Source organism: Bombina bombina, chromosome 4 (genome assembly GCF_027579735.1).
Source record: "Bombina bombina isolate aBomBom1 chromosome 4, aBomBom1.pri, whole genome shotgun sequence".
In the NCBI taxonomy this organism is placed as follows: domain Eukaryota; kingdom Metazoa; phylum Chordata; class Amphibia; order Anura; family Bombinatoridae; genus Bombina; species Bombina bombina.
In genome coordinates, this window is record NC_069502.1 from 877,196,202 (window position 1) to 877,222,509 (window position 26,308).

General features: G+C 38.9%; 1 pseudogene; it reads left to right on the forward strand.

The window, feature by feature from the left end:
• The first annotated feature begins 532 nt into the window (after positions 1-532).
• LOC128658037 (uncharacterized) lies at positions 533-24,738 on the forward strand (annotated as a pseudogene).
• The last annotated feature ends 1,570 nt before the right edge of the window (positions 24,739-26,308 follow it).

The following is a 26,308-nucleotide window of genomic DNA, read 5'->3' on the forward strand; positions in this document are numbered from 1 at the left end:
CCTTAAAATACCAAGCCCAGAGGGGAATACGATACCAAATGACGCCTTCTAGGAACTTTTCCAACTACTCTCAGGTCCTCACACATGCATCTGCATGTCTTGTACTCAAAAACAACTGTGCAGTAAAGGCGCGAAAATGAGGCTCAGCCTACAACTGGGAAGGCCCTTCCTGACTGGAAAAGGTGTCTAACATAGTGCCTGACGTTAAAAAACGTTCCCCAAGTTTATAAGTGTGAATTATCAGCATGAACATGTATAAAATGTCCAAATAAAGCAATCGATTTAGCCCATAAAAGTGTCTACCAGTTTTATAGCCCATATTAAGCCCTTTATTCTGTTTGAGACTAAGAAAATGGCTTACCGGTCCCCATGAGGGGAAATGACAGCCTTCCAGCATTACACAGTCTTGTTAGAAATATGGCTAGTCATACCTTAACGATAAAAGTTTAGTGGGAGATACTCTTCAAATATGCAAACTACGATGCAAGCAAATATGCATAATTTTTCGTGTTGTGTCCGGGACTTACCCCATATGAGCTCCAATCGCCCCCTTATTAACGAACCTTCTGTGTCAGAGTTCTGGGCTGCCGGAGGACCTACACGGTCACGATCTAAGGTATATCGATGGGCTAATAGCTCCAAAAGACATCCAGCACTCACATGCGCTTTAGCAGCGTTCCTGTCTTGCCAAGCGGGTCCTCTGACTTCAGTCGTGACGTGACGGGAATCTCCAGTCGGGGGGCGGTGCTCACTCTTCACCCGGGTTTAACAACAAGTTACTAATACACAGAGGCTAAGCAGATCCAAGTGCTGGTGCAAAAGCGAAAAAGTCACAAAGAAGGGCAGGATCCAGCTTTAGTTCAAAATAAAATCCAACTTTTATTGGGCTCAGTTAAAACGCCAAATAGGCTAGAAGACAGCATTAACAAGATAGGTGTGTGTGAGCGTCATACCTTAAGCAGAAAAGTCTGCTAACTGTTTCCCCCAACTGAAGTTACTTCATCTCAACAGTCCTATGTGGAAACAGCAATCGATTTTAGTTACTGTCTGCTAAAATCATCTTCCTCTCACAAACAGAAATCTTCATCTTTTCTGTTTCAGAGTAAATAGTACATACCAGCACTATTTTAAAATAACAAACTCTTGATAGTAGAATAAAAAAAACCTACAACTAAACACCACATACTCTTAACCATCTCCGTGGAGATGTTGCCTGTGCAACGGCAAAGAGAATGACTGGGGTGGGCGGAGCCTAGGAGGGACTGTGTGGCCAGCTTTGCTGGGACTCTTTGCCATTTCCTGTTGGGGAAGAGATATTCCCACAAGTAAGGATGACGCCGTGGACCGGACACACCAATGTTGGAGAAATGCAAGTTTGTCAAAAGAACTGAAATGAGGGGGCAGTCTGCAGAGGCTTAGATACAAGGTAATCACAGGGGTAAAAAGTATATTAATATAACTGTGCTGGTTATGCAAAATTGTGGAATGGGTAATAAAGGGATTGTCTATCTTTAAAAAAAATAAAAGAAATTACAATTCTGGAGTAGACTGTCCCATAAATGATGAATGGATATGAATGGGGCAATTTGCACCTCCTTGTGTAAATGTTGACAGTGTGCTGCAAGTTTAGTAAGTAATTTCAAGTGGAGGGTCCTGCTCCTCAGTTAAGGAACAGTTAAAATTCAACTTAGCAGACATAGCGGCTATCAGTTTAGCCACAGAAGAATGCAAATGTTATTAAAATTCAGGAGACAGCTCCAGAAAGTTCTGAAGGTCCAGAATGTTGACCATTAATCTCTTGGTTGCCCCAGGAGATATGTAATACAGACACCCCTTGTCTAGTATTAATAATATGCTCAGCACATGAATCCCACAGCTAAGAGAGGGTACACACTGCTTTGAAGCATAAGCACATATAAGAGGAGCTTGCATGATCAGTAAATCTGCACTCAACCCTAGCTGATGTTCCAGACACTTGAGTTGTATTAGACTGGCCACAGTAAAGCAAGTTCAAGGGGAGAAATAAAGTATGCCAAAATATTCTCCAGTGACTATGGGTGGGAAAAAAGTCAAAGCATAGCTAAAGAATGTTGGGGAATTAGGGGTGTTTTGCCACCTCCTGGTGGACAGTAAGTATATCCCACGTCTGATGATTCGAAGATAAAAAAAAAAAAAAAAACATAATTTATGCTTATCTGATTCATTTTTTTCATGGCGGTGAGCGTCCACAATCCATTACTCATGGGAATTACTATTTTCTACCACTAGGAGGAGACAAAGATTCCTAAAAGCAAGAACTCTATAAAATCCCTCCTACCTCACATATACCTCAGTCTAACGTACAGCTAAGCAAGTGAGGTAAGAAAAAGGTTAAATAGCTAAAAAAAAAAAAAGGAGCAGAGAAAAAGTGATGTGCTCAAAAAATCTAACCCCCAAAAAATAAAAGGGTGGGGTTTCGTGGACTCTCAGCAGCATGAAAGAAATTAATTTATCAGGTAAGCACAAATTATATTTTCTTTCATACAGGGAACAGATTTCCAAGCTGTGGAGTCCACGAGTAATAACATAGAGGGAGGTATTTAACCCCTTAGTGACCAAAGCATTTTTCCATTTGTTGACCGTTTGGGACCAAGGTTATTTTTACATTTTCTGCCGTGTTTGTGTTTAGCTGTAAATTTCCTCTTACTCATTTACAGTACCCACACATTTTAATACCGTTTTTCTCGCCATTAAATGGACTTTCTAAAGATACCATTATTTTCATCATATCTTATAATTTACTATTAAAAAAATTATAAAATATGATGAAAAAATGGAAAACACTAAATTTTTCTAACTTTGACCCCCAAAATCTGTTTACAACAACAAAAGAACACCCATGCTAAATAGTTTCTAAATTTTGTCCTGAGTTTAGAAATACCCAATGTTTACATGTTCTTTGCTTTTTTTTTGCAAGTTATAGGGCAATAAGTACAAGTAGCACTTTGCTATTTCCAAACCTTTTTTTTTTTTTCAAAATTAGCAATAGTTACATTGGAACACTGATATCTGTCAGGATAACCCTTCACATGTATATATTTTTTTTAGTAGACAACCCAAAATGTTGATCTAGGCCCATTTTGATATATTTCATGCCACCGCCAAATGCAAGCAAAAAAAAAAATTAACTTTTTCACAAACTTTTTCACAAACTTTAGGTTTCTCACTGACAGCTTGTGCAATTATGACACAAATGGTTGTAAATGCTTCTCTGGGATCCCCTTTGTTCAGAAATAGCAGACATATATGGCTTTGGCATTGCTGTTTGGTAATTAGAAGGCCGCTAAATGCCGCTGTGCACCACACTTTTATTATGTTAAGGGGTTACTTAGGTAGCTTGTAGGGTTAATTTTTAGCTTTTGTGTAGAGATCAGCCTCCAACCTCACACACCCCACCCCCTAATCCCTCCCTGACCCCCCTCAAACAGCTCTCTTCCCTCCCCCACCTCATAATTGTCACTGCCATCTTAAGTACTGGCAGAAAGTCTGCCAGTACTAAAATAAAAATCATTTTTTTTAATATTGATTCTGCAGTGTTGGATCCACCCTTAGCCCCCAACCTCCCTGATCCCCCCTATACAGCTCTCTAACCCTCCCCCTCTACCTATTTGCCACCATCTTGGGTACTATCTATCTATCTATTGGGTACTTATAGAACGCAAACTAATCACCCGTGAGGGTCTCAAGGCGCTAAGGGAAGGAGATAGGAGGAAAGGGGGGAAGGGATGGGCGTTCAGTCGAAGAGCCAGGTTTTGAGGTCCTTTCTGAACTTTATAAGGGAGGTGGATTGTCTGAGGTACTGGCAGCTGTCTGCCAGTACCCAATTTGCCCCCCAAAAATGTGTTTATTTTATTTTTAAATGTAAAAATGAATATTTTCTGTAGTGTAGCTGCCCCCCCTCAATACCCTACCCACCTCCCCCTCCCAAATCCCTTGACCAGCACGTTTGATTCCACCCTCCCTCTCCCTCCATCCCATAGATTTCTATTAGTAGCTGGTTAAATGTGGTGCATGCACACCCCCACATCCCCGCGCGACCGTGTCACGTAACTGTAAGATCCAGGCAAGAGAAGCAGGATGTGTACATCGATGGGCCGCCCACCCGCCTTCCTGCTGCAGCTCCCACCCACCAACGATCGGCCCCATCGATGGCCGATGCAGAGAGGGCCACAGTGTCTCTCTGCATCGGTGGGGTAAAAAGGGTATTGCAGTGATGCCTGAATATTGAGGCATCACTTCAATACCATGGAAGCAGCAGGAAGCGATCAGGATTGCGTCAAACCCCAGAGGACATGCCAGGCACGTCCTTGGTCCTTAAGTGTATTTTTTTTTTAATGACTTGTCTGGCACGTCCATGGTCGTTAAGGGGTTAAAAACATAATTTTTACTGAGAAAATAAATCCACTACCCCAAAGAAATCTTTTTTTTAATTTTTATTAGACATGTGCATGGCGAAAAAATTTTGTTCGGTTCGGATTGATTCGGATTTTTTTGAATTTCGGTTCGGATCGATTCGAATTCGGAAAAATTTGAATCAATTCAGTTCGGATTCGTTTCGGATTTGAATAAATTCAGCTGGATTTGGTTTGATTTGGTTCGGAAATTCGGAATTTCAGTAAGTGTTAGGTGGGATGTGCTGTGTATTAGACTAGTATTATGTACTGTATATTAGGTGTAACCCATAGCAGAGTGATATAACCTAATATACTGTACAATACTAGTGTAATCCATGGCCATCCGAATCTACCGAATAAATCTGAACTAATTCGGATTTATTCGTTAGATTCGGCACTATTTTAATTCGGAAATTCGAATCGATCCGAATCCCGAATTTTACGAATTCGGACGAATTTCCGAATCGATCCGAATCGCACATGTCTAATTTTTATAATGCACTTAAAAACATGCATAACCATCAAACTGAGACAACTGCCTGAAGAACCTTTCTACCAAAGCAAAAACATCAAAATGTTAGAATGTAGTAAAAGTATGCAAGGAAGACCAAGTAGCTGCTTTGCAAATTTGTTAAACTGAAGCCTCATTCTTAAAAGCCCAAGAAGTGGCAACTGACCTAGTAGAATGAATCATAATCCGCTGAGGTGGAGGCTGACCTGCCTCCAAATAAACTCTATGAATCAAAAGTTTATTTTTTATATTTGTAATCTTTTATTGAGGTTGTCATAAGATACAAGATTAAACAGACTGGTTACATACGTATTAAATGGTACATCAGCCATCATAGAATTGTGACAACATGATTCAAAGAGATGTCAAATCTAAACACATATTGAAATGTTGTCAGAAGAAGCAGGAATTTATATCTTAACAATTGCACTAAACCCATTAAATTGGAACCTCTTTCTTGTATCGAGTCCACGGATTCATCCATACTTGTGGGATATTCTCCTTCCCTACAGGAAGTGGCAAAGAGAGCACCCACAGCAGAGTTGTCTATATAGCTCCTCCCTTAATTCCACCCCCCTAGTCATTCTCTTTGCCTGCTTAACTGCTAGGAAGGGTAAAGTGAGTGTGGTGACAAAAGTGTTAGTTTTTATTTTCTCAAGCAAAAGTTTGTTATTTCAAATTTATTTATTGCATATTTAGCGTTTTTTGAGGGACTACATTCTACCATTTGTTGTTTTATTTATTGCATATTTAGCGTTTTTTGAGGGACTTTGAGGGGTCTTTGTGGCTAATTTAAGGGTTATCAACCCACATGGCTAGTTTAGAAAACACCCTGTGGTGTTTCTTTTAGGCCCCATAACATCAAGTGAGGTGGGAGGGGCCTATTTTCACGCCTCAGTTGCGCAATTTCTTTTCCTCAGGAGCATCCAGCTACTTCTCCGGAGCTTTCTACTGTAATTTGAGGGCTGTAAAGAGGTTTTTTCCCCACAAATCATTCCTAAAGGGCAGGTAGGCGCCACAGCAGAGCTGTGGCAAGGTGCTGAACGTTATTTTACCGGTTTTGATATCTTTTCAATCCGGTTTTTTACATTAAGGGGTTAATTGTTTATTTGCATAGTTTTGCAAAGTTACTAAGGCTTTATGATGCTACTGTAAAAAATTTTGTTTTGTTTACTGCTTTTTTACACTGTTTTGCAGACTTTGTGCAGCTTTTTTTCTCTTAAAGGCACAGTACCGTTTTTGTCTAAAGTGTTATTTCTTTGATTAAAGTGTTTTTCCAAGCTTGCTTGTTACATTACTAGCCTGTTTAACATGTCTGACACCAAGGAAAATCCTTGTTCAATATGTTTGGAAGCCATTGTGGAATCCCCTCTCAGAATGTGTCCCACTTGCACTGATATGGTTATAAATTATAAAGAGCATATTTTAGCACTTAAAAATATTGCAATAGATGATTCTCAGACAGAAAGAAATGAGGGTTTAACATCTAGCCCTACCCAAGTGTCACAACCAGTAACGCTCGCACAAGTGACGCCAAGTACCTCTAGTGCGTCCCCATTCATTTACTTTACAAGACATGGCCACAGTTATGAACAAAACCCTCACAGAGCTTTTTTCTAATCTGCCTGGTTTACAAGGAAAGCGTGACAGCTCTGTTTTAAGAACAAATGCTGAGCAGTCTGACGCTTTAGTAGCCGTATCCGATATACCCTCACAATGTTCTGAAGTAGGGGTAAGGGATTTGTTATCTGAGGGAGAGATTTCTGATTCTGGAAAGATGCTTCCTCAGACAGATTCTGATATGACGGCCTTTAAATTTAAGCTTGAACACCTCCGCTTACTGCTCAAAGAGGTATTAGCTACTCTAGATGATTGTGACCCTATAGTGGTCCCAGAGAAATTGTGTAAAATGGACAGATACTTAGAGGTTCCTGTTTACACTGATGTTTTTCCAGTCCCTAAGAGGATTGTGACTATTGTTAATAAGGAGTGGGATAGACCAGGTATTCCGTTCGCTCCCTCTCCTGTTTTTAAGAAAATGTTTCCCATATCTGACACCATACAGGACTCGTGGCAGACAGTTCCTAAGGTGGAGGGAGCTATTTCTACTCTTGCTAAGCGTACAACTATACCTATCGAAGACAGTTGTGCTTTCAAAGATCCTATGGATAAAAAATTAGAGGGTCTCCTAAAGAAAATTTTTGTTCATCAAGGTTTTCTTCTCCAAACTATTGCATGCATTGTGCCTGTAACTACTGCAAGCTGCTTTCTGGTTTGAGGCTCTAGAAGAGGCTCTCCAGGTGGAGACTCCATTAGAGGATATAATGGATAGAATTAAGGCCCTTAAGTTGGCTAATTCTTTCATTACAGATGCCGCTTTTCAAATGGCTAAGTTAGCGGCAAAGAATTCAGGTTTTGCCATTTTAGCACGCAGGGCGCTATGGCTTAAGTACTGGTCTGCTGATGTGTCATCAAAATCTAAACTGTTAAACATCCCTTTCAAAGGAAAGACCCTATTCGGGCCTGCACTGAAAGAGATTATTTCAGACATCACTGGAGGGAAAGGCCATGCCCTCCCTCAGGATAAAACAAACAAAATAAAGACCAAACAAAATAATTTTCGTTCCTTTCGGAACTTCAAGGGTGCTCCCGTTTCAGCTTCCCCTGCAGCAAAGCAAGAGGGGAATTCTGGCCAATCCAAGTCAGTCTGGAGACCTAATCAGGCTTGTACAAGGGTAAACAGGCCAAGAAGCCTGCTGCTTGCCTCTAAGACAGCATGAAGGGGTAGCCCCCGATCCGGGACCTGATCTAGTAGGGGGCAGACTCTCTCTCTTCGCTCAGGCTTGGGCAAGAGATGTTCACGATTCCTGGACTTTAGAAATTGTGTCCCAAGGATATCTTCTGGACTTCAAAGACTCCCCCACAAGGGGGAGATTTCACATTTCTCATTGTCTGCTAACCAGACAAAGAGAGAGGCGTTCTTACGCTGTGTAGAAGACTTACATACCATGGGAGTGATCCACCCAGTTCCAAGAGTGGAACAAGGGCTAGGGTTTTACTCCAACCTGTTTGTGGTTCCCAAAAAAGAGGGAACTTTCAGACCGATCTTGGATCTCAAAATTCTAAACAAATTCCTCAGAGTACCATCTTTCAAGATGGAGACTATTCGGACTATTCTTCCTCTGATCCAGGAGGGTCAATATATGACTACCGTGGATTTAAAGGATGCGTATCTACACATCCCTATTCACAGAAATCATCATCAATTCCTCAGATTCGCCTTTCTGGACAGGCATTACCAGTTTGTGGCCCTTCCTTTCGGGTTGGCCACGGCTCCTAGAATTTTCACAAAGGTGCTAGGGTCCCTTTTGGCGGTTCTAAGACCGCGGGGTATAGCAGTGGCGCCTTATCTAGACAACATCTTAATTCAGGCGTCATCTTTCCAGCTAGCCAAGTCTCAAACGGACATAGTATTGGCTTTTCTGAGATCTCACGGGTGGAAGGTGAACTCTTACAAGAGTGTCCTTCCTAGGGACTCTGATAGACTCGGTAGAAATGAAAATATTTCTGACGGAGGTCAGAAAATTAAAGCTTTTAACCACTTGCCAAGCTCTTCATTCCATTCCTCGGCCATCAGTGGCTCAGTGTATGGAGGTAATCGGACTCATGGTAGCGGCAATGGACATAATTCCTTATGCCCGCCTACACCTCAGACCACTGCAATTATGCATGCTCAAACAGTGGAATGGGAATTATGCAGATTTATCTCCTCAACTGCATCTGGACCAAGAGAGCATAGATTGTCTTCTCTGGTGGTTGTCTCAGGACCACCTGTCTCAGGGAATGTGTTTCCGCAGGCCAGAGTGGCTCATAGTAACGACAGATGCCAGCCTGCTAGGCTGGGGTGCAGTCTGGAAATCCCTGAAAGCACAGGGCTTATGGTCTTGGGAGGAAACTCTCCTCCCGATAAACATTCTAGAACTGAGAGTGATATACAATGCGCTTCAGGCGTGGCCTCAGCTAGCTATGGCCAAATTCATCAGGTTTCAGTCGGACAACATCACGACTGTAGCCTATATCAATCATCAAGGAGGAACACGAAGTTCTCTAGCGATGATGGAGGTAACCAAAATAATCCGATGGGCGGAGGATCACTCTTGCCATCTCTCAGAAATCCATATCCCAGGGGTAGAGAACTGGGAGGTGGATTTCCTAAGTCGTCAGAACTTTTCATCCGGGGGAGTGGGAGCTCCATCCGAAGGTTTTTGCCCAGCTGACTCAGCTATGGGGCACACCAGAATTGGAGCTGATGTCGTCCCGACAGAACGCCAAACTTCCTGTTACGGGTCCAGGTCCCGGGATCCCCAGGCGGTACTGGTAGATGCTCTAGCAGTGCCCTGGTCCTTCAACCTGGCTTATGTATTTCCACCGTTTCCTCTCCTCCCACGTCTGGTTGCCAGAATCAAGCAGGAGAGAGCTTCGGTGATTCTAATAGTGCCTGCGTGGCCACGCAGGACTTGGTATGCAGACCTGGTGGATATGTCATCTGTTCCACCGTGGACTCTGCCAATGAGGCAGGACCTTCTAATCCAAGGTCCATTCAAGCATACAAATCTAATTTCTCTGCGTCTGACTGCTTGGAGATTGAACGCCTGATTCTATCAATGCGTGGTTTCTCTGAGTCGGTTATTGATACCCTGATTCAGGCTAGAAAGCCTGTCACCAGGAAAATCTATGATAAGATTTGGCGCAAATATCTTTGTTGGTGTGAATCCAAGGGTTACTCATGGAGTAAGATTAGGATTCCTAGAATTTTGTCCTTTCTCCAAGAAGGATTGGAGAAGGGATTATTAGCCAGTTCCTTAAAGGGACAAATATCTGCTTTGTCTATTCTTTTACACAAACGTCTGGCAGATGTTCCAGACGTTCAAGCATTTAGTCAGGCCTTGGTCAGGATCAAGCCTGTATTTAAACCTGTTGCTCCACCATGGAGCCTAAACTTGGTTCTTAAAGTTCTTCAAGGGGTTCTGTTTGAACCTATACATTCCATAGATATTAAGCTTTTATCTTGGAAACTTTTGTTTTTAGTAGCTATCTCTTCGGCTCGAAGAGTTTCTGAGCTATCTGCTTTGCAGTGTGACTCGCCTTACCTGGTTTTCCATGCAGATAAGGTGGTTTTGCGTACCAAACCTGGGTTTCTTCCTAAGGTTGTTTCTAATAGGAATATCAATCAGGAGATTGTTGCTCCTTCTCTGTGTCCTAATCCTTCATCAAAGAAGGAACGTCTGTTGCACAATCTTGATGTGGGTTCGTGCTTTAAAGTTCTACTTACAAGCAACTAAAGATTTCCGTCAAACATCTTCATTGTTTGTTGTTTATTCTGGTAAACGGAGAGGTCAAAAGGCTACGGCTTACCTCTCTTTCTTTTTGGCTGAAAAGAATCATCCGTTTGGCTTATGAGACTGCTGGCCAGCAGCCTCCTGAAAGAATTACTGCTCATTCTACTAGAGCAGTGACTTCCACATGGGCTTTTAAAAATGAGGCTTCAGTTGAACAGATTTGTAAGGCGGCGACTTGGTCTTCGCTTCATACTTTTTCCAAATTTTACAAATTCGATACTTTTGCTTCTTTGGAGGCTATTTTTGGGAGAAAGGTTTTACAAGCAGTGGTGCCTTCCGTTTAGGGTACCTGTCTTGTCCCTCCCTTCATCCGTGTCCTAAAGCTTTGGTATTGGCATCCCACAAGTATGGATGAATCCATGGACTTGATACATCTTACAAGAGAAAACAGAATTTATGCTTACCTGATAAATGTCTTTCTCTTGTGATGTATCGAGTCCACGGCCCGCCCTGGTCTGTTTAAGACAGGTAATATATTTTTATTTTAAAAACTTCAGTCACCACTGCACCCTATAGTTTCTCCTTTCTCTTCCTAGCCTTCGGTCAAATGACTGGGGGGCAGAGCTAAGGGAGGAGCTATATAGACAGCTCTGCTGTGGGTGCTCTCTTTGCCACTTCCTGTAGGGAAGGAGAATATCCCACAAGTATGGATGAATCCATGGACTCGATACATCACATGAGAAAGAAATTTATCAGGTAAGCATAAATTCTGTTTTTTAACAATAATGATTCCTCTCATTCTTCCGAGAGTCACTCATGTACCCGAATAAACTTAGATCACACTTAAAGGAATACTCGTGATATAAACGGTCACTCTTGGACCTTTAGGTAATATCAATAACATTATATTAAAAAGTTTTTAGTAATCTTAAGTGAGCAAGTAAACTGTATAAATATAGAATCGATGAAATAGTAGTGGTATAGATAATAGTACAGATAGTTAATATTTTATATTTAGCAGACGATATTGACTCTAATATTGTCTATGGTATTATCTCAGTGGTAGCGAGACACTAAGCCTTTATGTAACAGTAGGATAATACAACAAGCCCTAGGATGGTGAAAGTAGTTCCCTTCTATGGACTAATATTATCTGAAAAATAGAAGTGACTCTCAAAGTAGCATCACAATTATATTCTGTTTCCACCTGGAGACTATTATTCATTATAGATTATATAGGAAGAGATCCCCTGTTAAAAAAAAAAGCTTAGATAATAAAATTGGACAGTATTCATGGGATAAACTCATAAATCTTCAGGAGGCAGTAGTCAAACATCTAATTGTCTATTGTGTATTCTAAGTTTCCAGTACATTAGAATACATATTATCACGCATTTAGGCCACGCCCTGTTTAGGGATGTTAGTAACCACTTAAATTCACTGCGCATAGGAATCATTACACTGATATAGGCTGAACACAAGCCGTTTTTGAATCACCTACATAACTTTATCTCACACTGATTGCACTATAGTCACACGATATGCATTTCTTGTGAGCATAATCACATCATGTTAGTCACATTAGTACCTTCAGGTACGTATTAGTGATGTCCAGTTCATGAACGAATCGTTCATTTGAACTGTTTCTTTTCAGTGAACTGTATGAATCAGTTCACCAGATTGAACTGATTCGTTTGTAGTGATGTCCAGTTCATGAACGAATCGTTCTTTTGAACTGGATCTTTTCAGTGAACTGTATGAATCAGTTCACCAGACTGAACTGATTCGTTTGCAAACAGTTCACTTCCTGAGTCTGCAGCAGCACTGGTAATAGGATCCTAGAGTGAGTTCTGCTTCTGCTAACTCCTCCATTGCAATGAATCACACAGCAGAATCAGAACTCCTCACTCTAGGATCATATACCAGTACTGCTACTGACTCAAGAAGTGAACTGTTTGCAAACGAATCAGTGTACTGTTAACTAACTCCTTTGCTATGAATCGTTAGATAACAGTACACTGATTCAAATAACAGGTCACAGCAGTTCTCAACAGACCCCTGCATTTACCCCTAACTTCCACCTTAAATTAACTCTTACTCTCCCTTACCATAATTTAACCCTAATGACCCCTAACTGCCCCTAAATTAACCCCAAATAGTGATGTGGAGCTCTATGATAATATTTAATATTTATATGTATTATAATACCTTTAAGGTAAATAAAGCTGTTATCACTCATGGATAAACAGTCTTTTGTTAGATAGGCTGATACAACATTGTATGCCAACATTTTAAGTTGACATTTTGCTGGGGATCATTATAGCAGGTTACCAGCCTCACAACCACCCCACATATTGCTTTCTCCCCACAGATACCTCTGCACTTCAAACTACACATTTCAACTTAAACCCTCAGTTGCAGTTTGCATGCTGAGCTTTCAGTGTGGCACTATCACTGTATTAACCCCTGTGTCTGCGTGTATATTAGGCAAATACAGCATAAGTACTGTACATATAATAGAGTTTGCTGCAGGTTGTGTGAGACCCACACAACACGCAGCATACTCTATTCTATGTATTGTGCTTTTTGTATTGTGAGACAGTGACTCATGGCTCGAGTCAGGAATCGGATCCCCAGAGCGTCCATACAGGAGAATCTGCAGCTCTGGCTCACGACGAATCAATGCCAAAAAGTGAACTGATGAATCGGTTCATGAACCGGTTCAGTTAAACGAACCGTCCAAGATGAACCGATTCATCAAGAAGAACCGAACTTCCCATCACTATTCGTTTGCAAACAGTTCCAAAGTAGTCTATCTGCAGAGTGGAGCTCCACTCTAGACAGGAAACATGTGACCTCCACTGCATTTTTTTTTTTAAATAAAACTTTAATGTATCAAACAACCAATATGCACACTCATTCAGAAAACGTTTTTTTTTTTTTTAAATAAACTTTATGCACAATCATTCAAAAAACGGGGTTTTATTTGTAAATAAACTTTAATGTATCAATACAACCAATAGGCACAATCATTCTGAAAACGAAATTGCTTTCCTTTGGTTTAGTGGTGAGTGGACATTTATAAGGTTAAATAAGTTGATTTGTGTTCTATTAGGCAAAGTATAAGCAAATGTAATGATTATTCTAAGTTATAAATAGATCATCTCAGGAAATCACAGGAGTAATTCTTTAGTTTTCATGGATTATCTACTGTTTTAAATTAACAATATTGAACTATTTAAAGCTCCACTCTACACAACAAAAATGTGACATCCACAACCTCCAGGGGAAGTTCTCTTTAAACAAGAAGAAGATTTGCTCCTTTCTTTTTTTTTTATACCATATTTAACCCCTTAGTGACCTGACTGTTTTACCAATTTTTAGCGTTAGCGACCAAGGCTGTTTTTACATTGCTGCGGTGTTTGTGTTTATCTGTAATTTCCCTCTTACTTAATTTTTTTAAAACATATTTAACCCCTTAGTGACCTGACTGTTGTACCAATTTTTTAGCGTTAACAACCAAGGCTGTTTTTACATTGCTGCAGTGTTTGCGTTTAGCTGCAATTTTCCTCTTACGCCTTTACTGTACCCACACATATTCTATACCGTTTTTCTCGCCATAAGATTGACTTTCTACAGATACCATTCTTTTCATCATATCATATAATTTTTACTAATTTTTTTTATAAATTATGATTAAAAATATAAAAACCACACTTTTTTTTTTTTACTTTTACCCCCAAAATCTGTTTACGCATCTACAACCCCCGAGAAAACAACATGGCTAAACAGTTTCTTCATTTTGTCCTGAGTTTTGAAATACCCAATTTTCAATTTTTACGATTAACCTTTTTCTCCTTCAGTGACCTTTTAAACCCCAACCCTAGATCTAACCCTCCCCCTAGATCTACCACTAAGCCTAGATCTAACCCTAACCCTACATAACTATTTATTTTTATTATTTTTACTATTTAATTTTTTTTCATCTGTTACAGCTGCGTCTTTAAGGAGATAAAGGGGATAGTAAATTAAAAATTTAACTTGCATGATTCAGATAGAACATGTCATTTTAAGACACTTATAAATTCACATCTCTTTTTAAATGTGCTTTATTCTCTTGTTATCCCTTGCTGAAAGAGAATACGCCCATATTCAACACTAGTGGGAACTAGCTGCTGATTTTTGCCTGCACACATTTGTCTTTTGCGATTGGGATGACTATGGCTCCGTTCGGCAGCGCTCCAAGCGAAATGGGACTCGCTTGTAGCGTTTTCCTCACATTTGCAAGTGAGATGCCTGGCGTTTTTTGAGTGAATCTGATGAAGTAAGTCCCAGCTCTTCCATCGTGCTGGAAAAAGCTGTCACTTTTCAGAGCAAGCTCAGACGCTTGGCAACATGGCAGCCTCCACACACGTTTGCTGTGGAGGCTGCCATGTTTTTATAAGCAGCAGAGGAGGGACAGGTGAGGCGGATAAGTCTGACAGCAGCATTTAGTACAGGGCAAATTGGAGATAGGTTAAGTAACCTATCTCCACTTTGCCCTGTACTAAATGCTGCTGTCATGCTTATCCGGTGTTATGCTGAGAATTGTTTCCCCAGTGTCTCTGGTTTCCCCTGCCTCTCGGCAAACATCGGAACTCTGACCCACCTCCATTCAGCTGCTCTCAGCTCAGCACCTGTAGTATTATTAGCTGAATGGGGCAGGATAAGCTACAGGGGCTGAGCTGAGAACAGCTGAATGAAGGTGGGTCAGAGTTCCAATGTTTGCCGAGAGGCAGGGGAAACCATTCTCGAACAACGGTGTTGTGTAAACAGCTTAAATAAAATAATCCTCCACTAATAAAGAGAGACACAATTTAAACAATTTTTACAGTCAGCTACAAGGGAGCTTATTTAAAAACGTTCGCATGCGCAAAGTCCATTATTGTGCAGCAGATCCCTTTGCGCATGCAATCTTTTTCTCTAAGCTCCCTTGCTGTGACGTCACCTAGCGCCACGTCATCGCTGGAAGTGAAGCGAATCCACTAGCTCCTGAGCGCTGCCCGAATGCGGCCTATATGTGTTCATCTTGCTGCCAGTAGTGCAATGTTGTTCTTTCAGCAAAGGATAACAAGAGAACGAAGCAGATTTATAATGGAAATAAATTTGAAACTTGTTTTAAAATTGTATGTTTATCCAAATCATGAAAGAAAATTATGGATTTTCATGACACTTTAAACCATTAAATATATTTAACCTTTAAATATATTCTCTATGTTCCTTTTTTTAAATTAAGTAATAGACATGTGTTGTATTTAATCTATTTGGTTAGTGAATTTTTAGGAGCATGGATTTTAAACTTTTGACTGAAAGTGATTGTCAATCATAGCGTTTTGTGAAACTCTAGGATTGACCATTTGAACAAATAAAGGTGACATTCATTGATGAAGTATGAAATACTTGATGCTTAAAGTTACTGTATTTGATCGCGGTCTGGAGTGTTTTGCTAGCGTTATAGGGACGCCCCCCAGACCCGATCCAATAATTGAAATCTCTCAATCGTATGCACGATTGCGTGATTTCAATTTGTCTACATCTGAACAGTTTGTTCCGATGTAGACACTTTATCCTCTGCAGTAAAGTGTTAAATACAATAAACACAGTTTAAATAGTTAAGTTAACGACATCACTTTAACAGAAATAAGTAAATTACCAAAAACATCTCCTCACAGTTCGCTAGCTATCTGCTCTGTGTGTGCACCGAAAAAAGAATCTACACACACAACAATAGAACAATAATCAACGATGTGTGGGAGTACTGTAGGGATTGGTGTTTTTGTTTTTTTAGTTGAATTCAAATTTAGCAAGCATTCTCCATAATCGAAGCACTAGGATTGACCATTGAACCAAATAAAGGGGACTTTCAGTCATGAAGTATAAAATACTTCATGCTGAAAGCTCCTTTATTTGTTTCAAGCGTTAGCTGCACTGAGCTGCTCAAGCACCCCACGTCAGAACGCTGTTTTGCTAAGAGGTGACGTTTCCACCTCTTAACAAATATCTTTCCATTCCAGCATGCGCCAAGCTCAATTTTACGCACTGCTATTGGCTAATAGGTGGAAACGTCACCTCTTAGCAAAACAGCGTTCTGGCCGTTGGCTGCTTGAGCAGCTCAGTGCAGCTAACGCTTGAAACAAATAAAGGAGCTTTCAGCATGAAGTATTTTATACTTCATGACTGAAAGTCCCCTTTATTTGGTTCAATGGTCAATCCTAGTGCTTCGATTATGTAGAATGCTTGCTAAATTTGAATTCAACTTAAAAACAAAAACGCCAATCCCTACAGTACTCCCACAGATCGTCTGATTATTGTTCTATTGTTGTGTGTGTAGATTCTTTTTTGTTGCACACACAGAGCAGATAGCTAGCGAACTGTGAAGAGATGTTTTTGGTAGATTTACTTATTTCTGTTAAAGCGATGTCCTTAACTTAACTTGTTAAACTGTGTTTATTGTATTTAACCCTTTCCTGCCGAGGATAAAGTGGTCTACATCGGAACAACTGTTCCGATGTAGACAAATTGAAATCACGCGATCTTGCATACGATTGAGAGATTTCAATTATTGGATCGGGTCTGGGGGCCTCCCTATAACGCTAGCAACACCCTCCAGACTGTGATCAAATCCAGGAAGCTCATAAGGCTTCAGGACAAGCCGTTAGCTATGACGTTGTATTCCCTCATAATGGCGCTAAAGCCTAGCGCCGTTTGGTACGAAATACAACGACATAACGGCAGCAAAAGGTTAATCTTTAGTTCATTTGTCTTCTGTGCGTTTTGTAAAAGAAATGGTTTAATGTTTAACAGTTTACATTTTGGTGTGCATTGAAGTTCATGTTTATTTTGGAAGAATGCAATACCTGTTTCATTCTCCTTTTTGCCCCACTAACAGTGCCAAGATCGAGACACTCATGGATGTACACTTAAAAAACGTTTTACGGTTCAAAGGTTTGTTGACATAAAACCTACTTCTTTTTTAAAATCATATATTTTCTTGTATAAATATTATACCCTGCACTTAAAGGGACAGTATACACCAATTTTCAGGAAACTTCATGTAATAGACACTACTAGAAAATAAGACTATGCACAGATACTGATATATAAATCCAGCATAAAACCGTTTATAAACTTTTAGAAGCTCCCAACTTAACTCTTTTGAAAAATATTACTTGAACACCCAGTGTAAGTTGGAAATATCACTCTCCCCTCCCCCTTCCACTGCATATGAAAAGACTCTTTACACAAACAGGAGCAAGCTGGAGGAGTAATACATCAGTATTCTTCTAAAACTTTTGGGCTTGTTTAGTAGTCTGAAAATAACAGCAATGTTATTTAAAAATGTTCAAAACTATCCTCTTTATTAAAAAAAAAACATGCATGGGGCTATATGAATAGATCATCTACAAAACATTTATGCAAAGAAAAATCTAGTGTATAATGTCCCTTTTAAACTTGAAGTTCCCATTCAATTCAATGCAAGAAATGTTTAATTGAAATACATACAGCACCGGCAATGACATACAGTTATAAGCCTTGTTTTTAATAAATATGTCCTTCTGTTTACCACATTGCTTCTTGAATTTATTTTTGTTTGTTTTTTTGTCCCTATCCACATTTTTTTTTTATTATAGGGGATTGTAATGTATTTTTTTAAGTTAAAGTCTATAAATGTGCAGACTGAGAAAGTTGGATACATTGTTTATATTTTAATTCCACGTTATTAATATTTTATTTCTCTTACAGACAAAATCATATGTCGGTGCAGGCTACCATGCCGGCCAGTTGGACATTATCACTGCCATCTTTGTAAAAGGACAGTTGTACGCCCGGGTGGATATGGAAAGGCATTTATTGTTGTGTGAAATTTCTGAAGTGCCCCAAACCACCACCCCCTGCACCCTCTCCAGTGCTGATCCCACCATCTACTGCAACCCTCTCCAGTGCTGATCCCACCATCTACTGCACCCTCTCCAGTGCTGATCCCACCATCTACTGCACCCTCTCCAGTGCTGATCCCACCACCTGCTGCATCCTGTCCATTGCCAAGCCCACTGTTAGAACACACATATGCACTGCATCTGTGCCACCTGCAGCTAAAATATATGCAAATTCTGTGAAATGCCCTCAGTTCGTAGCCTTATTCTTCGCAGTGCAAAACAGAAAACACATTTAGAGAAAGCATGCAAATGTGTCACAAGATATTACCCAGGCCCTGTCATCTACAGAGTTTTAAATGTTGATGAGACAAATGGCATATTTGCTGTGCAGAGAACCTAAGCGTGGGATTTTCCGTGCAGTACACGTGCAGAGGAAAACCTGGGGTCAAGATCATTTAGTTAAATGTGAGTTGGAGGAATGTCTGCAATATCAGTTGCTGGCTCAGCGTAGTGGACTGGCCTACAGTTTATGTGAGCATGTCCGCTTCACGTCGATTACTGTAGAGGAACTGTTGCAGAGGTATTCCGTCAAGAAGATATCCTGATGGAAATGGTGCTCTTCAAATTCTTTGGTGAGGCAAAGGCTGTAATATGTTTAAAGAGGCAAAAAGCTGCTCAGATGGCGCATGTTCCACTTTCTGTGATTGTGGATTTTGGTACATCCCTATCACAGATATGTCTCCTCTCCATTCATGAGCCTGAAACACACAATTTTTGCCGTCTTGGAAGAATATTTGTGACCTTCAACAGAGAAAGAACACCTGGCATTGTGCCTGTGCAAAGGCCGAGAACATCATGTACTCACAAAAACATTTCAAAATGGCATCTCTTTCAAACTCAAAGGGATGTAATCAGAACGAAGGTGCCAACACCACCAGGCTCACCATTGTTGATGTCTAAGGAGGGTTCTGGACTTCTTGACAATACAGCTGTGGAGCGAACTGTGCGCTACATATTTAAAGAAAAAAAAAATCCCATATACACTACCAAAAGGTGTCATAGCAAAAAAAAGTAAAACGGAATATCAAAAACGGTTCATTCCACTTGAAACAATGTGCCAATTATGCCCTGGTCATCCCAAACTTGAAGAGCTGTGTTGATTACTGATAAAGCTCGTATTGTCAGCATGATGGGCCCTTATTCAGAGTAATTATTACATAAATAGTACTAACTCCTAATTTTGGAATTCTGAGTAATAATAGCTTATATACTAATGTGTTGAAATCAATGTAATTTGTCTTTTACAGACATTTCACATGCCATAGAAGATGTCCTCAGTGCAATATGGTTTACAGGTACCAGGAGTGGAAAGATGGCCTTCACAACTTTTGATGACCATATTTTTCTGTCTCTTGAACTTTGCCTTTTTCTCAGGGAAAATGTAGGGGTGAGTATTATTTATTCTCATAATTATTTCTTCTCATTAGTTGTTGTCTACTTCCTTAGAAGTTTGTATTTTTTCAATTATGTTATTTTGAAGAAGTAATTGTAAAATGAAAATCATGTGGTATGTTTGTGTATGTTATGTTGGTGTATGTCAAAATTGTGAATGTCCTAATCATAAACTTTGCATCATACTTTAGAACAATGTGTCTGTGTCAAGGGTGATCGACTCATTGGAGGGGTTAAGACGAGAGAAGTTTCCTTCCAGAGATGCCATATTTCATCTTATTCCCACTTTGAGGCTTTGACTGACACAGAGTACACCTACTCCTGCATTAATTGTGGATTTTACCCGCCTGTTGTAGTCATGGATTTACACAGAAAAGGGGTTTTCAACCTAAAAGGTAATTCATTTTTATATACTTCTGTGTTTACTGTCCACAGAGTACTTGCATGTTTCTAATGGTGCAATTCATTATAGTAAGTGACCTCAAAGTACCCCCCAGAAGACTTCAATGGTGAACATGAGATTGAAGGTTTTTGGAACTCTGTTCATCTAGAGATGATAGGCCGTGGTTTTTTCACAAGTAAGTAATGTGTAATACCTATTTTGTAATCTGATTCAATATTGTAAAGTCATTTAGATTCTAAATAATGTACTAATTTTCTTTAGGCAGTGCAAAGAATCCATTTACTGTTTAGTCCAACTTACGAACACTGGGGCACCATGGATTGGGAGTGAAACCCGTAATAGTGACACTGTGCTCAACACTGAGTTTAAAAAAGTAAGGACATGCACATCTTCAGATGAAGCACAGCTGAGCAGTATCACGGAGGACCGTCTGATTGATGAGCTGACAAAACAAAAGGTGATGTTGCTTTGAAGTTGTCTGAATCTCTGATATAACATAATGTACAGTCAATGTACCATTTTCTGTTTTGCATAAATATGGACAGGTTGGAGTAGTTCGAAAATTGTGCAAAGCCTGCAATATCGATTCCAAGGGATCCCGTTTTGATCTCATAACCAGACTGAGGGATAAGATGAAGAGTAGACAGATGTATGATAAGGTCTTTCAAAGCATTTGGGGTGCTTCTGGTAAGTTACACAATATTTTAGTAGATTGTAGTATTAAGTAGTTTAGATTAACAAACTTTACAAGTTGTTAAATATTTGTTCCCAGGTGGATGGTCAGTAATACTATGTCCGCATGGCAATTGTATACAGCATTAAATTTAATCTTCGTGCTGAAAGCCCCAGGGACTTTGCTGACCTACTCCTCTCCTGGAAGCACATGCCAAACATCTGTGTGTATGACTTTGCAAGAGGTGTTGGCAGCACACACCAACTTGAGGGTTCCCAACACACTTGCCATTCCAGCCACATGAGGTTAGACTGGCTCAACCCACAGAAGAAAATGTGAGGCAGCACAGGATGGAAAGATTGCAGGTGTGTCTGCCATGGCGATGCATGAAAGGGTGAAATGTGCAAAGGAAAATGCATCATCCAATCACTGGATCATCAGACCATTATGTTCTTTATGACCGCTTTCATGAGAGGAATACCAAAGACCCCAAGGACATACTGCGCAGAATTCAACTTGTCCCAGAGTTAAAAGGATGGCTAAATAGTCAAGTTGTGGAACAGTTTTTCTCAAAAATGCGTAAAAGTACTACTTTTTAACTAATATGAGTCCCCTCCACACACGTTTTTTGGTGAGAAGTGTAATTCATCACCATAACAACTGTCACCAATAATCAACTTCTGGGAGAGGCAGCTAAAATGTGGCCACCGTCTGGACAGTTGAGTATCATCACCTTGTCTGCATTCGGACAAGGCTGTCATAGGTGAATGCTAAATTGCTTATCAGTGTGGAATTGACATACTGTTAGTATTTACAGATATACACTTTGTTTGACATTTTATCTACTTATTGCTATGTTATTTGTGTCCCCAGCACTACAATCCTCATATACACACAAACCAGAAAGCCCAGAAACAGTGCTGGAACGGGCACCTTTAATGTCAAGTATCACTGGTGAGGTTTCTTATTCTGAATTTAAGTGTTTGTTATCTATAGGTGATGTGGTAAATCTTACAGTCAATATCTTATTGTTGCTGAGGGCTCATAAATTACTTATTTACATGCTGAATTTAAATGCATTCTCCTCGAGTATTCCATTGAATTATTTTTGCACTTGTATTCTTTAATTAATATTCCGTAAAAAATTTTTATACAAAACAAAATCATGTCCATATTTCTATAGAGACCTTGAAAATGCAAACGACAGGACTTCTGATATCAAGACAACTGATGCAACTCCTTCCGACCTGTGTGGACCACAGTGTGAAGCTGATTACCAAACCGGAGAACATTTTGGCATGCCTTTCGTCATGGTCTTCTGTACCTCACCCTGGTCAACAACAGCTTGTATGTTAAAATTTTATTTATGTTTCACGTCACCAAGCTGTTCATATATACAGCTTTATTTGTTCAAACCACCATGTCTGATGTATTACTTTTTGTATTATTGCTATCAGCTCAACTAAGTACTGGACATCAGCAGACCCAAAGATGAGTTGATTGTTTGAGACTTCTAAAGCATGTCTCACACGTGAAGATTTTTGGACATTAGGGTTAAACAAAGAAATGGAATCTACAGTAAGTGTATCTTTATTTTGTTTATACAATATATATGTATTACATTTGCCTGATTTGTGTATCTTTCAGGTTGGAAATGCCTGTTTTAGAGATCATTCAGGAAATTGTACAGTCAAAGGTATTGTATATTATATTGAATTTTGATGATTTCAAGTTTATTTGACTTTTGGTTTCTTCATATGTGATATGTACCATTTTCTAGGGATAAGCATTTACATCGAAAGTCTGTATGTCACCCGGTACATGGGCTTCCGCCCTACAACTGTGATCCATTGAAATACTTTCCTGTAAGTATATCAAAGTGTAATTTTTACTTTTAAAAAGTGATTATAATGCTTTTTACAATTTAGGTTATTCAGAGTATTGCATACTTCAAATCTACTCTGTTTCAGAATGATGCTCAAGGGAAAGATGTTATTGTTCTCCCTCTATGGACACCTGGGCATTTCCAGTTGTGTGTAAGTAACAGTCTTATGAAAAAAAAAATACAATACAAAAAAGAAAGCCAATCCAGACTCACAGATCACCTGTCGGCCTCTGTGTTAAAGATATTGTGCTACTTAACAACTTTTATCTACCCCCTGCACAGATAATTTAATATTATTGTTCTAATTTGATATGTGTTATCTTTTTGTGTTGGGTGTTGGTGTTTAATTTATTAAACTTTTTTACGACATAGAATCATTAGCACATTGTTTAACAACTTTGCCCACCTAGTCATTGTTTCTGATCACTGTCGTTGCAATGATATTGTTTTACTTCATGAGTAACTGTCTTTTAGGTCGATGAAGCCAGGTAAAACAGAAATTTTCCTTCTCGACTCGCTATGCACTAAGAGAAAGTCAGGAGATTTGGTGGCGAGCAATATGTGTCACTCTTGAGGTCCCAATTTAATAATTATGTTCGGTTTTTGCGATGAGTGGGAACCTGTTTAGTGTTCCAGGTTAAGATCCCAGATCATGTTCTACTGATCTTTAGTGTGTTCAAACATACATGCATTCACTTCTGCTTCTAAACTTGGTAATGTGATGGTTCACCTTTTTATTATATAAAAACTTTATATACAGTATATATTATATTTTAATAATCTTTGGGTATTATTAAAATGAAGCGGTCTAGAGCAGGGTTCTTCAAACCACGGGTTGCGACCCATTACTGGGGTCGCAACACCATGTTTACTGGGTCACATAGGCATGCTTCTACATAGTGCTGCTTCAATTACCATTTACTTGGCATCAAATTATGTAATCCAGGACACTGTATGTGTATCACACAGCACAATGCAAATACCGTCTGTGCTCCGTTACTTAAAGACTATTGTACAGTGTCAGCAAGAGTCAGACAAGAAAAGCTCTGAAAAAACAAACGTACATATCGCTATTTGTAAAAAAAAAGAAAGAAATAACTTATTATTGCATGTTTGGTAAGAGAAGGAAGGAACATTTGACTCATTGAATAAAGAATCATATCATTTCAATTACTCTGGAGCGGGGAGGGGGCTAAGGGCAGTTTGCTTATAAGAAGACCTGTAAGGTAGGCTGCAGTTTTAGACCTTTGCACAGCTAATTTTTGTATCTACTTCCCATGACTGGCTGCACAATCAGGTCCTGTGATCACTTATCTGCACAGAGAAGAACAGCACATGCATAACTCCTTGCTACCAGCAGATCCCCCCCTTCTCTTTGTGCCGCCTTTAACCAGACAACCTTAGATGACATAAATCTACATCACTGACTTCTGCCCCTAATTCTAATAGTAGAAAATAAACATCAGTCACTCCAATAGGCTTTAAATGTTCTTAACCCCTTACTTAGCTAAACATTTTTTCAACTTTCCTTTGCTTTTCTTAGAAGAGCTTTCTTAGATCTTGTGACATCACACACACAGAAGCACTAATCAATAAATATGAGAGATATGTGATATATATATATATATATATATAATGTGTGTGTGTGTGTAAGAATATATATATATATCAATAAATTAGAGAGGTGTGGGTGTATATATATATATATATATATATATATATATATTATGCATGTATGTATGTTTATATGTATATATATATATATATATGTATATATAATATATATATATATATATATATATATATATATTTTCTTAAAGTAAAGGGTCGCAAATGTATGTGTTTATCATTGCACGGGGTCTTAGGGAAAAAAGTTTGAAGAACCCTGGTCTAGAGCACAAATTCTAACATTTAAATTTTTTGGCTTAAACAATGCAAAATCACTAAAAAAAAAAAAAGGTTAATAAAAGAGAAATGACATAGCTGTAGGTTACATGTTAAACAACTGTGAGCATGTGAGTGTACATTTACATTCTGTTAATTGTTTCTAGGCTGTGTTCCTAAGGCCTGTTTGTAAAGATGGTACTGTAAACAATGTTAAAGGACAACTCAATGAAGTAGAATAGCATAATTATAAAGTGCATAATATAAAAGACAAGGTAATAACACTTACTCTGAATCCAAAGTAAAAACATTTGATTTTTTTAATTACAAATTAAATTTTTCTAAAATTTTTCTGGCCCCCTGTATCATGTGAAAGACATCAGTCATTCACAGACTAGTATACATAAAACCCTGTGAGCATGTGAACGTGCTCAGTAGGATCTTGTCATCACAAAGATTGTGTAAAATTTAGTAATGGAAGTAATATTGAATTTTTAAAACTTGATATGTGGATTTATACACTTTTAACAAACAGCAATTTAATTATCTGTTTTGTTCTAACACTGTTTATGAGGTTACCTATCAAATGTTTTACAATACTTTAATGAAAAAACACCCACAATGAATTGTGCACCTCATGTGTGATTCTCATGCTTATCATTCATTCTTACAACTTATTAGGGAACTGTATTACAGGCACCACACATACACGCTAGATTAGAAATACTTTAAAGGGACATTAAAACCCAATTTTTTTCTTTCATGATTCAGATAGAGAATACCATTTTTAAACAACTTTCTAATTTACTTCTATTATCTAATTTGCTTCATTCTCTTGATATTCTATCCTGAAAAGCATATCTAGATAGGCTCAGTAGCTTCTGATTAGTGGCTGCACAAAGATGCCTCATGTGATTGGCTCACCAATGTGCATTGCTATTTCTTTACCAAAGGATATCTTAAAGATTGCAGCAAATTAGATAATAGAAGTAAATTGGAATGTTGTTTAAATTGTATAATCTATCAGAATCATGAAAGAAAAATTTAGGGTTTAGTGGCCCTTTAACTCCTAGGTTGTGTGAGTATAATAGTGTGGCTTTTAAACAAATTTAAAAGATATTATGTTATATTTCACATAGCCTTTGATATTGGGAGTTATATTTAGCGTCTGAGTCACAATTTTTTAATACCAACTATATGAGGCTAAGCTCCTTATAAAGCGGGAGCTAGAAGATTATCTTTATACTGAATCTTATTTTTCAAGGCAGTCTTATTTAACCTTTGAGTAAGCAACGTTTAAAAATGATGAGACTATGCTCCTGACTTGTACGCCCCTACCTCGTATTTAAAGGGACAGTCTACAAAATAAGTTTTATTGTTTTAAAAGATAGATAATGCCTTTATTACCAATTCCACAGGTTTGCACAACCAACACAGTTATATTAATATACTTGTTACCTCTGTGATTACCTTGTATCTAGGAACCTTCTGACAGCCACCTGCTCACATGACCTTTTGACTGGTTATTATCTATTTATTTGCTTTTTAGCATTGTTTTGTGCTAAATCTTAAATAGCCCTCTGTGCCTGAAACACAGTGTTATCTATATGGCCCACGTTTTGTACTTTCTGTCTCTTGTTGTGAAAAGTAATTTAAAAAAAAATTCATAAGAGGCAGCCCTCAGGGGCTTAGAAATTAGCATATGAGCCTACCTATGTTTTGTTTCAAATAAGAGTACTACCAAGAGAACAAAGTAAATTTGATGATAAAAGTACATTTGAAAGTTGATTAAAATTAAAATTCCTATCTGAA